We start from the raw sequence: 14,045 nt of genomic DNA, 5'->3' as shown, positions 1-14,045 counted from the left end.
ATTCAATGCAATCCCTATCAAGCTACCAGTGGTATTTTTCAGAGAACTAAAACAAATAATTTCTCAATTTGTATGGAAATACAAAACGACTCAAATAGCCAAAGCAATCATGAGGAAGAAGAATGGAAGAGGAGGAATCAACCTGCCTGACTTCAGGACATACTACAAAGTGCCAGTCATCAAGACAGTGTAGTACTGGCACAAAGACAGAAACGTAGATCAATGGAACAAAATAGAAAGCCCAGAGATAAATCCATGCACCTGTGGACACCTTATCTTTGACAAAGGAGGCAAGAATATACAATGGAGAAAAGACAATCTCTTCAACAAGTGGTGCTGGGAAAACTGGTCAACCACTTGTAAAAGAATGAAACTAGAACACTTTCTAACACCATACACAAAAATGTAAATACACAAAAAACTCAAAATGGATTTAAAGATCTAAACGTAAGACCAAAAACTATAAAACTCCTAGAGGAAAGCATAGGCAAAACACTCTCTGACATAAATCACAGGAGGATCCTCTATGACCCACCTCCCAGAGTAATGGAAATAAAAGCAACAATAAACAAATGGGACCTAATTAAACTTAAAAGCTTTTGCACAACAAAGGAAACTATAAGCAAGGTGAAAAGACAGACTTCAGAATGGGAGAAAATAATAGCAAATGAAGCAACTGACAAAGAGTTAATCTTAAAAATATACAAGCAACTCCTGCAGCTCAATTCCAGAAGAATAAGCAACCCAATCAAAAAAATGGGCCAAAGAACTCAGCAGACATTTCTTCAAAGAAGACATACAGATGGTAACAAACACATGAAAAGATGCTCAACATCACTCATTATCATCGAAATGCAAATCAAAACCACAATGAGGTACCATCTCATGCCAGTCAGAATGGCTGCTATCAAAAAGTCTACAAGCAATAAATGCTGAAGAGGGTGCAGAGAAAAATGAACCCTCTTACACTGTTGGTGGGAATGCAAACTAGTACAGCCACTATGGAGAAAAGTGTGGAGATTCCTTAAAATCAGGAAATAGAACTGCCATATGACCCAGCAATCCCACTGCTGGGCATACACACCGAGGAAACCAGAATTGAAAGAGACACGTGTACCCCAATGTTCATCACAGCACTGTTTACAATAGCCAGGACAAGGAAACAACCTAGATGTCCATCAGCAGACAAATGGATAAGAAACCTGTGGTACATATACACAATGGAATATTACTTAGCTATTAAAAAGAATACATTTGAATCAGTTCTAATGCGGTGGATGAAACTGGAGTCTATTATACAGAGCGAAGTAAGTCAGAAAGAAAAACACCAATACAGTATATTAACGCATATATATAGAATTTTAAAAAATGGTAACAATGATCCTATATGTGAGATAGCAAGAGACACAGATGTAAAGAACAGACTTTTAGACTCTGTGGGAGAAGGCAAGGGTGGGAGATCTGAGCGAATAGCATTGAAACATGTATATTATCTTATGTGAAATAGGTTGCTAGTCCAAGTTCAATGTATTAGACAGGGTGCTCAGGGCTGGTGCACTGGGATGACCCTGAGGGATGGGATGGGGAGAGAGGTGGGAGGGGGGTTCAGGATGGGGAACACATGTATACCCATGGCTGATTCATGTGAATGTATGGCAAAAACCACCACAATATTGTAAATTAATTAGCCTGTAATTAAAATAAAGAAAAAAGAAAAAAAACACACAATGGAAAACCACTTCACACCCATTAGGATGGCTGTCATCAAAAAGTCAGATAATAACACATGTTGGTGAGGATATGAACAAATCAGAACCCTCATACAATGCTGATAGGAATGTAATAGGGCAGCTCCTGTAGAAAACAGTCTGGCAAGCCCTTGGATAGTTAAACATAGTGTTACCATATGGCCCCCAGTGCTTGGCTCACCCCACTCTATTCTTAGATAGAATGAAAACCCAAGAGAAATTAAATCATACCCACAAAAAATCTTGTACGTAAATGTTTATAGTAGCATTATTCATAAAATCCCCCGAAACAACCCAAATGTCCATGACTGGTGAATAGATAAACAAAATATGTTATATACACATACTGGAATATTACTCATCCATAAAAAGGAATAAAGTATTAATACTGCCACAACATAGGCAAACCTTGAAAACTTTATGCTAAGTGAAAAAAAGCCAGTCACAAAAGACTGTGAATTGTATGATTTCTTTTGTCTGAAATGGCTAGAATAGGAAAATTCACAGAGACAGAAAATAGATGAGTGTTCATCCAGGAATAAGAGCTTGAGGGGGAAGGGGAAGTAACTGCTAATGTTTATAAGGTTTCTTAGCAGGGGTGATAAAAGTGTTCCAAAATTGATTATAATGATGGTTACACAACTCTGTGAATATGCTAAAAACCAATGACTTGTACACTTTAAATGGGTGAATTGTATGACATGTAAATTATATCTCAGTAAAGCCATTATTTTTGAAAAAAAATGGAAGAGAGGCAGAAGACGAGTCAGAGGGAAATGTGACTCTGGAAAGAAGTCAGAGTGTGGTGATGTGAGAACAACTCAATTGGCCTTTGCTGACTTTGAAGATGGATGAAAGGGCCACCTGCTGAGGAATGTGGGTGCCCTCTAGAGGTTATAAAAGGCAAGGAAATGGATTCTCCATCACAGTTTCCAGAAAAGAATGCAGCCTTGAGGACGCCTTGATTATAGCTCAGTAAGACCTATGTCAAACTTCTAACCTCCAAAATTGTAAGATAATAAATATGTGTTATTTTTAGCCAGCTAAAATTGTGGTGATTTGTTACAGCAACAATAGAAAAATAATGCGCCGTATCTTTCATAGTCTTGTCCAGCCTAAATATTTTTTAATGTTGCTATAGTTTTATAATTATTCAAATGGCCGTCTATCATTCCATGGAGCTGAAGTACTGTCGTTCCTTAACCATACCCTTATTTGAACTTTAGATGTGAGAATAGCTCTCTGCATTTTCCTTTTTTAAATTTCATTTTTGAAGCATGTTTTACCAGAAATTAAATATTTTCTATATTTAACTTTAAAAAACTCTTAAATCCATTTGAAATTTAACTTGATATATAGCATAAGGTGAGAGTGTCTTTTTTCCTAATTTGTTTTTTCAACAACATATGGTAAATGATTTTTTCCTTTCTGTTTTATAATGCTTTCTTTATTAAATATTGAATTTTGTACAAAAAAGCTCATTTTCTGGGCTGCTGATTCTCTTCTGCTGACTGATTTCTGTCTGTTCTTAAGCCAGTATTTCACTGTTCGAATTCTTACTCCTTTTTAGTATGTGTAAGTTCCTGTGAGGACTAGTCATCTTTATTGCACTTCTTTTAAATAGTATGTACCTTTAAAACTTATTTTTAAATTTTTTATTGAGATATAATTGACATATGTGTGTGTGTGTGCTAAGTTGTGTCCAGCTCTTTGTGACCTTTGAAGAGGAACCTGGCGGGCTACAGTAGCCTGCCAGGCTCCTCTGTTCATGGGATTCTCCAGGCAAGAATACTGGAGTGGATTGCCATGCCCTCCTCCAGGGAATCTTCCTGACCCAGGGATTGAACCTGTGTCTCCTTCATTGGCAGGCGGATTGCTTACCACTGAACCAACTGGAAAGCTATAATCAACATCCCAAGTGGTGCCAGTGGTAAAGAATCCACCTGCCAATATAGGAGATGCAGGAGACACGGGTTCAATCCCTGGGTCGGGAGCCCACTCCAGTATTCTTGCCTGAAAAATTCCATGGACAGAGGACCCTGATGGGCTTTAGCCCAAAGAGTCTCAAATAGTCAGATGTGACTGAACACAAGCATAGCTGTAGTATAGATATGTAGATATAGATATCTATAGATAGATACAGATAGACATAGATGTATATCCTCTATACATGTACTCTCTATAGTTGACATACAACATTATATTAGTGTCAGGCCTTATTACACTTTTGTTTAATTTTTTTTCACTTATTTTTATTAGTTGGAGGTTAATTACTTTACAATATTGTAGTGGTTTTTGTCATACACTGACATGAAGCAGCCATGAATTTACATGTATTCCCCATTTTTAAATTTTTTTTCAGGTGAATTTTGATGTTTTGTTTCCAGCTCCTTGGCAAACACCATCAAAACCAGTCAGAACCCTCAATCACCTGACCCTACTTCTATTTCCATTTTTCACAAACTTCAATTATAGTGGAGCCATTTCTTTTGTATCTTCCTTATGGTTTCTTTTTCTTTTTATGAGTCTTTGGTATTCTTTTTTCAGTCCAGGTTGCACTTCTCACAGTGAAACTATCTGTGATTTGTCTTAGGAGCTTTTCTCAATATCTTGCTGTATGAAGAGTGTGAGCATTGGAATCAGACAGCCCTGGGCTTGAATTTCAGCTCTGCTACTTACTAGCCATGTGGCTTGGAATGAATCACATACCTTCCTTGCACATCAGTTTCCTTGTTAAAATGAGGTTAACAGTGTCTTCTTTGCAGGGTTCTCAACTGAATCATAGCTAATGTATACAAAGAATCTCATGAGATCCCTGGCACATAGTAGACTATCGATGAATATCACTTTATATTCATCTCATGGTTTTATTATCCACCCTGGTTAAACCATAAATTCTTTAAGAATAAGGGCCATGTATTATTCTTACATATATATCCTATGGAACCCAGGATACAATAAGTGTTTAATAAACATTTACTATTTCGATTTCTTCCTCCCTTTCCCTTTCATTCTCTAAGGCTCCTGCTGCAGCCCTATCTCCTTTATGAGTCATCCTCACCACCTTCATCACACCCAGACTAGGTGGGTGAGTGCAGCTGAATGATGTAAAATGGAGAACAAGGGACAAAGATACAGGTTCATGGGAGACAGTCCATTAGATTTCTACCACTAACTTTTTGTATAATTTTTATATTTTATGGGAAAGGAGTTATTATTGAGTTCTTGTTAATGTGCCCCAAATGTTGCACGTATGCTAGGGCTTTTTATCAGACCATTTAAAACTCGAGTCAAAATGAGAAAATATTTGCAAAAGACATATCTGATAAAGGATTGTTATCTAAAATATGCAACAAATTCTTAAAACTCAGCAGTCAGAATATAAACAATCCTTTTTTAAAAAATGGGCCAAAGACCTTAAGAGACACTTCACCAAAGAACACATACAGATGGCAAATAAGCATATGAAAAGGTGCTCCACATCATATATCATCAGGGAAATACAATTAAAACAAAAATGAGATACTGCTAGATACCTGTTAAAATGGCCAAAATTTAGATACTGACAAACACCAGATGCTGACAATGTCGTGGAGCAACAGGAACTCTCATTCACTGGTTGGAGGGAATGCAATTGTACAGCCATTTTGGAAGACAGTGTGGTAGTTTCTTACAAAAGTAAATACACTCTTACCATATAATCCAGCAATTGTGTTCCTTGGTATTTATCCAAAGGAGCTGAAAACTTATGTCTACACAAAAGCCTGCACCCAGATGTTTACAGCAGCTTTATTCATAGTTGCCAAAACTTGGAAGCAACCAAGATGCCCTTCAATAGGTGAATGGGTGAATAAACAGTGGTACTTTCAGACAGTAGAATATTCAGTACTAAAAAAAAAGTGAGCTATCTAGCCATGAAAAACCATGGAGACACCTTAAATGCACGTTACTGAGTGTTAGAAACCAGTCTGAAAGTATTATTCCAACTAGTTGACATTCTGAAAAAGGCAAAACTATGGAGACAGTGAAAAGAGCAGTGGTGCCAAGGGTTGAGGGGAGGGAGGGATGAACAGGCAGAGCAGGGAAGATTTTTAGGGCAGTCAAAATACTTTGTATAATACTATGATGATAGATACATACCATAAGCACCACACCAAGAGCTGAACCCTAATGGAAACTGTGGACTCTGGGTAATTGTGCTGTGTCAGTGTAGGTTCATCATCAGCTGTAACAAATGTGTCACTCTGGTGGGATGTTGCTAATGCATGTATGGGTGGGCTCAGAAGGTAAAGTGTCTGCCTGCAATGCAGGAGACCTGGGTTCAATCCCTGGGGGTAGGTTCATCAGCTGTAACAAATGTGTCACTCTGGTGGGATGTTGCTAATGCATGTATGGGTGGGCTCAGAAGGTAAAGTGTCTGCCTGCAATGCCAGAGACCTGGGTTCAATCCCTGGGTCAGGAAGATCCCCTGGAGAAGGAAATGGCAACCCACTCCAGTACTCTTGCCTGGAAAATTCCATGGATGAAGGAAACTGGTAGGCTACAGTCCATGGGATCACAAAGAGTCGGACACAACTGAACGACTTCACTAGGCATGTATGGGGTGGGAAGTATATGGGAATTCTTTGTATCAATACCTTATTCTCAATTTTGCTGTGAACCTGAAACTACGCTTAAAAAAAAAGTCTTTAATAGCAACAACAACAGCAAAAACAAAAACAAAACAAAAACAAAAACCAATGCCCAACCCTCACCATATTATACTCATTTTTCAGACAAGGAAATGTAGAAACAGTAAAGTGGCAGAACCAGGACTTTTATTTCAATTTCTTCGCCTTCCAAGCCCACGATCTTTCTATTCTATCACACTGTAGTGATGCTGACAGTGGCCTGCCAGTGACCTCTTGGTCCTCACCATTCCCATACACGCCTTCAGCTTCCTACCCGGAGCCGGTGTGCCTCTCCTTCTCAGATGGCAGAAATTTACATGGTCCATTCGCCAGACAGGCCAGAAGGACCAGGAGTTGATGTGCTGGGGAGCAACCCTTGATAACAATAGAGGTGTCAGTGGGTAACAGCCTCAGCCTCCTCACCTAGTAAGAGAGACCATGGGGCTATAAACTGTGGTGATGGCCTTGGCCGAGATCAAGGACTCCACCTTTCTGTGCTAACTTAGCAGAAGTTCAGAGTAAGCATTTAGTAACTTCCTAAAGCAACTAGACCAAGATATTCTGTGTCTATTGATTTTAATTAATTTAAAAAGACATACTTTGTATGCCTGTTTTTTAAATTTTGCTTTTCCAGTGATTCATTTTTGTTGTATTTACAAAAGTCTTGTTGTTCAATGGATTGGACATTTTTTAAAAAAATGGGTCCTTCACCACGAGAGTTTGAGAAACACTCTTCTATAGCAAGGGGTTGACGAACTACAGCCATTGGGTTGGCTGCCTGGTTTTGTAAATAATGTTTTACTGAGACTCAGACATATCCATTCATTTACATATTGTCTCTGGCTGCATTTTTTCTACAATGGCAGAATTGAGTCATCGTGACAGACATTCCATGGCTCCCAAAGCCTGAAATATTTACTCTCTGCCCTTTATAGGAAAAGTTCGTTGACCTCTGCTCTCCTATCTCTCCCACTTGCCCAGCCGAGTTGAGCTGCAGGCCTGCTTGCTTGTTAACATACCTTCTATTGCCTTCTTTCCCTCCTTGGTCTTATTTTCTCACTCCCTGCCAGTGCTTGTTAGAGCTCCTCCCAAATAAATGACTTTTACTCACATCTGTGACCCCAGGTCAACTTCTGGGGGAACCCAGAATGCACACCTCCTGTCCTCATTTGTCCTAATTTTTGGCCAGATTTCCTAGCAGAGAAGGGACCACTTCCTAGCAGCGTCACCCTCAGCACAGCAATTAAGCTGTCAGTCCTGTCTCTTCTGCAGCACAGGGTGAAAATTCATCTTTGTGGGTGTGCATTTTTCTGATTCATTTACTCTATTTTATCAAATGGCACCTCGGTGCCAGGGAAAGGATAAAGAGAGGGAGGAGGAAAGAAAATCCCATCTTGCCCTACATGGGGATGCTGTCTTTGTACCACAGTACCCTGCTCAGAGCCAATCCCGAGGTGTCCACACACCTGAATCTCAGCCTGTGGTGTTCAGCCTCACAGGATGTGGCCAAGTCATGGCCACCCCCACGGTACTGCTACTGCTTTCATTTGTCTCTGTCTGCCTCTCCTAATTACTTAGGTCACTTCAGACTTTAATTCTGTCTCCTAAAGTGTAACACTGCCATAATTAGGCCGTATGTTAATTAGCAAGATGACGTCTTGTCACTCATGAGAAATGTGGATCATCCCAGAAGGTATAGAAAGGGGCAGACCAGTGGAAGGAGGAAGTGTGAGGAGGCTGGAAAGGACCCTGTGCTCAGCCAAAATACCTGGAGAGCCGGAGAAAATGGCGGGGTGTGAGAGGGGGAAAGGATGGGGTCACACAAAGAAAAAGAGTTAGACTTGACCTCTTTTCCACTCCAGGAATGAGATGTAAGCCAGGAGGCAAGCCTGAGGCCAAGAAGCCCCCAGGGATGGCCGAGTCTCCTGCAGGACTGGATGTGGCCAGGGCTGAGGTCAAGGCCCCGAGGGCAGCCGTGGGCAAGGTGAGTGTCAGCCGTGCTCCCGTCTCTTATCTTTGGAAGTCTGTGGGGGATGCCAGTCCAAAACCACAGCGAGGCTCTGCCTCTCTGGCCACACGCAGTGCCCTCTGGGAAATCTGAAAGAGTGGAGTCCTGGGGGTTTGGGGGCTGTTTCTACATGCTCTTCACTAACTTAATGTTGGTTTCCCCATTTTCTGTTAACTTATTTTCAGACAGTCTTGGGATAAGAAAGTTGGAAAAAGGATGGGGTAGGTCTTGATGATTTTCTCTTTCAGGTAGTGTCACCTTTATTCCTCAGGAGATGACTTTTCCAGGGAACTCAGGGAATTCACAATTGGGCACAATGTCATATGAGTTATAAAGATATTAACCACCCTCCAGCTTGTTACCAAAAAACATAATGTGATGGGTACTTGTTCTGTTATCATGCAACTAATGGATGAAAAGGACTAGGACTTTTAAGTTCCATGTTTGCCTGGATTTCAGAAGGCATTTGACACAAAATCTCTCAAAGCGTACCAAAGAGGACATTTTGAGGGGTAAAGTTTGTGGTAATAATAGTATTAGTAAGTATTATTATTATTTTTGCTAGTATTTGTTGAGTTCCTCCTAGTGTACTCCAGATCATTACAAGCATTACTTGTAATACTCCTAAACAATCCTTTAAGGGAAGTATCGTTACCCCTATTCAACGTGAGGCTCATTGACATTGGAACATAGTCAAAGATCACACTGCGGTTGAAATGAAACTGAAATCCATGTTTGTTTGTTTAATTTGGACTCTTAATGTACTGAGGCCACTAACCTTGCTCTATAAAGGGCCAGGTATTTTCAGCTTTACCTGTCATACAGTGAATGTTGCAGCTTCTCAATTCAGCTCTGTAGCATGAAGGCAGCCGTAGATAAAACATTAATGAATGTGTCTGTGTCCCAGTCACACTTGATTCACAGACACTAACATTTGTTTTTAATGTCAGTTTCATATGTCATACATTATTGTTCTTTGAATTTTTCCCCCCAAATATTTAAAGGTGGTAAAATCATTCTGTTCATGAGCCATACAAAAACAGGTGGCAGCCCCAGATTGGCCCTCGGGCTGTGATTTGCTGAACCTGCACTGTACGAAGCTCTAACATTGACTTCTGAAAAAAGAGAATGCAACTGAGCTATGTATTTTACCTGAGGGGCTAAGTGAGCTTACTGGCCCCAAAGCTGTAGGAAACAGTCTTTCTCATTCTGGCTCTACTACCAAGTTAAATGTGTAGATGTAGGGACATCTCAAAACTCCTGGGTCTTGCTCTCCTCGTCTCCCAAATGAAATCCCTCACAGCTCCACTGTTCTTTGATCCTAATCAGAGTGTTCCTGCAGTCAGAATTTGGGTCTAAGATGACTACTTTGCATGGTTTCATCATCAGTATGGGAAGGACCAGGGGAGAAGCAGGTTTGTGGGTGCCAGTACATTCGGGTGTGAACAAGTTAACTTTGAAGCACATGATAGATTTAAGTGGAGGCCGTTGTGTATAAGCACCTGGAGATGGGGGAAAAGACAGGACTGGAGATTGAAACCTGGGAGTCATCAGCATGTGGACTGAATCTGGGCATAGTGTGGCACTGAGTAAGGTCTTTAGGGCAAGACTTTATGACATGGGGGCTGTTGGCCCTGTGTGCTTGTGCTTGTGCTCAGCCACTCAGTCGTGTCTGGCTCTCTGATTCCCCATGGATGTAGCCCAGCAGGCTCCTCTGTCCATGGGATTTTCCCAGCAGGAATACTGGAGTGGGCTCCCATTTCCTTCTCCAGGGGATCTTTCCAGCTCAGAGATTGAACCTGCCTCTCGTGCAGCTCTTGCATTGGCAGATGGATTCTTTAGCACTGAGCTGTCTGGGAATCCCCAGTGACTCTTGGAGTGGGATAATTCTTTGTTGCAGGGACTGTTCTGTCCTACAATATACACTGTAGGGTATTTATCAGCATCCCTGGCCTCTACCCACTAGATACCATTAGCACATCTCCCACCCTGCCCCCCTCCCACCCTGTCCCTCAACTAGAAATGTCTACTGACAATCCCAGTTGGCCGCTGGGGTGAAAAATCACCCTTGGTAGAGTATCAGTATTTGAAGGAAAAGACTGAGGTTGGTCTCCAAGGACTCTGGCTTTGGAGGTCAGAAAGAAGAGAAGGAGATGGGAAAAGAGACTGAGAAGGAGAGGCCAGAGAAGTAGGAAGAAAACTCCTATGTGAGGTCCCAACTTGCTTAGGCTGGACTTGGCTGAATGGTTGCTGAAAGGCAGAGGTGAACATTAGACAGGAGGTATTGTCCCCTAGCCCCAGTGAGCTCTGGGGCTCTGTGAGCCCCGCAGTGATGGCAGAAGGGCCGGGGCACAGGAAGCACAGAGGCCATGTGTTTTCTAACCGCGTGGAATCTGAAGATAGTGCAGTGGACACAGCGTTTTCTCATAGGGAATGGTAGTTAAACTAAATACCAGGTTAAAAGTAATGTTTAGAAACCAAAGATAGAGACCTTTACGTGTTTCTTCTTTCACATTTTATTTTTAGAATAATCCTCAGAGGACAGAAACACTATTGTCTGAGCGCAAGAGAAAAATAAGAACAGAAATAGAGTTGCTGTGGTTTTGAGGAAAAGCAAAAGTGACTTAAGACCTGGAACTTTTGCCATCCTGAACTGTAGGATGGACTCTCTTCTATGACCTCTTCCCTCACTTCGTGCCTAGGGGTAGTATTTTTAAGAAGTGAGTAGATTGTGTGGACTTTATACATTTGAAAATCGGAGAGCTATGACTTAAGAAAGGTTCATTATGAAAGTTAAAAGAAATAAATCCCCACATTGAATTTAGCGTCATTAGGAGCGTCTCTTTGCCACATGCCTGATACTAAAAGACAGAAAAAAGGGGAAAAGTCTGTTTTTTCCTTTTTATTTAAGTCTTCTTTCTCCAAAACGGAGACAATAAATTTACCTCATGAAATTATTAAATAAACGCACCCAACAGTGCTTTGTGCATAGCTGGACTTCCATAGATGTTTAAAAGTAATAATAATGTGTATCCTGGTTGTGGTGGTGGTTATACATGTCTAAACGTAATAAAATGCCACAGAACTAGACACTGCACTCTCACCTCCAAAAAAGTGAGACAAAGGAGTGAAATCCAAATAAGATTATTAGTTGAGTTAATGTCAGTGTATTGTCTCAGTGTCAGTTTCCTGGTTTTGGCAACAGACTATAGGTACTAAGGATGTTCTCACTGGGACAAGCTGGGTAGAGGGTACACAGACGTCTATATTTTTTTTTTTGTAGCTTCTTATGAGTGTTAAACTTTTTCAAATAACAAGTGTTAAAAAGAAAAAATAATTAGGTGTGGAAATAGATTGGAAAGATCACATGTTTGTGACAATTTGTTGCTCAAAAGCATCGTGGTTTATTTTTATTTTAATGGTGACTCATCTCATGAGTAAGCCCAATTATCAGGTTTTATTTATAAACAACAAAACAAAATCTAATCAATATATGTTGAAGCTAAGGCAGTAGGTTATAATCCAGACCATGAACATAAATTGATATTAACTGTGCAGTCACAAAGCCCAATGAAAGGAAGAAGTCTGAAATGAGACAGGATTATCATTTATCTTTAGTTTGGGCATATTTTATCTTTGGATAGTCCAGAATTCATCTAAATTTGCCAGAGATTGAAATCTTTGCCCAACACATCCTTAAATTCCCTGAGAAGTATAAAGTAGAGGTGGCTTGCCTACTTTTCTGGTGAGAATTTCTACTTCAGCAGACTTTGGGGAGGGCAAGCCTCCTCTGTCTTGCTGATATGCGTAAGATGTGATCTATTTATATTACAAACCATATGCAGAGCCTGGCAAGCCTCTCTGTAAATGAGATCATTGGCTCTGCCCTAAAATAGAAGGCTGGGAAGGGGGCGCCAAAGACATTAGGGGACCTTTCACAATCGTTATGCTTCTTGGTGCTGATGGAACCGGAAGGATGAACAAAATCTATGGGTTCTGATAAGAAGGATAAATAATAAATACCCATCAAAGAGAACAAGATGCCCTCTTTGGTCTTTTTTGCAGGTTGTCAAAGTCAAACTCTTGAAGCTCGAGTACTTTTTAGTTGGTTTTGCTTTGTGTGTGTGTTGCACAAATGCAACTGCAGATAATTTCAGATTTATCATGCTGATGGGCCTCCTTCAAAGTGTGATGAGTTTTATCTAGAGCTTAATTCAAAGCAACCAGTATTTTTAGAACATTTATCCAGTGGTAAGTAATTAGATTTATCTGTAAGGAAATAGAGAAGAGCAGTTGCTGACCTCAAAATGCTCCTAGACAAGTAGGAGAAGATGAGAAAACAAAGAAGTATATCACAAAATGACAAGCACAGCGAGAAAGGCACATATAAAGTTCAAAGAAAGATATAACTATTAACTATTTAGGACAGCATGGCTTAAACTGGGTCTGAAAAAAAGATGTATTCTTGGGCTGTGTTGAGTTTACTACAAGAATTTAAAATGTCTGTGTTTTCATTTATTTTTTAAAAATATTTATTTCTTTGGCTTCACTGAATCTTAGTTGTGACAACTTCGATCTTTATTATGGCTTGTGGGATCTTTTTAGCTGCTGGGTTTTCATTTAGGTGGAAATTATATGTTTATAGATATACATTTACATACGTATTTTTCCAGTTATCTGGCTAAATCTAACTTAACATTTTTTTATTATAGTAAGAACATTTAACATGCGGTCTACTCTTTTAACACTTTTTTAAGTGCACAATACATTATTGTTAACTCTGGTGCTGTGTTGTACAGCAAAGCTCTAGAACTTATTTATCTTTTGTATTTGAAACCTTATATCCATTGAGTAGCTTCTCCTGGTTTCCCCCTCCTCTCAGTGCCTGGCAGTCACCAGTCAACTCTCTGCCTCTATGGGTTTGACTGCTGTCACTTTCTCATATAGATGAAATCATGGAATATTTGTCTTTTTGTGACTGGCTTATTTCTCTTGGCATAATGTCCTCCACGTTCATTCACGTGGTCCCATTTCCATATTTTTAAGGCTAATATTCCATTTAAAAAATATTCCATATTTTAAAAAAATCAGTCCTGAATATACATTGGAAGGACTGATGCTGAACCTGAAACTCCAATAGTTTGGTCACCTGATGCAAAGAACTGACTCATTGGAAAAGAACCTAATGTTGGGAAAGATTGAAGGCAGGAGGAGAAGGCGACAACAGAGGATGAGATGGTTGGATGGCATCACCGACTCAGTGGACATGAGTTTGAGTAAACTCTGGGAGTTGGTGATGGACAGGAAGGCCTGGCGTGATGCAGTCCATGGGGTCACAAAGAGTCAAACATGACTGAGCGACTGAACTGAACTGAATATTCCGTTGTATAAATAGGCCACATTTTCTTTATCCATTCATTGTCTCTGGATATATAGGTTGTTTCCACATGGCAGTTACTGTGAATTGGATGAACCTGTATCTTACTGAATACTCATGGCCACATGGTTTCAGTGCATTTACATCTATGTACTGTTGCAGTGAGTGTTTTGCTTTAGTTTGAAAGTAGGTAAGAAAACTGAGTCATTCCAGAGCACAGGGTATTTGGGAACATGGAATTG

The sequence above is a fragment of the Cervus canadensis genome, chromosome X (assembly GCF_019320065.1).
Source record: "Cervus canadensis isolate Bull #8, Minnesota chromosome X, ASM1932006v1, whole genome shotgun sequence".
Lineage (NCBI taxonomy): Eukaryota > Metazoa > Chordata > Mammalia > Artiodactyla > Cervidae > Cervus > Cervus canadensis.
Note: the sequence above shows the minus strand (reverse complement) of the source record.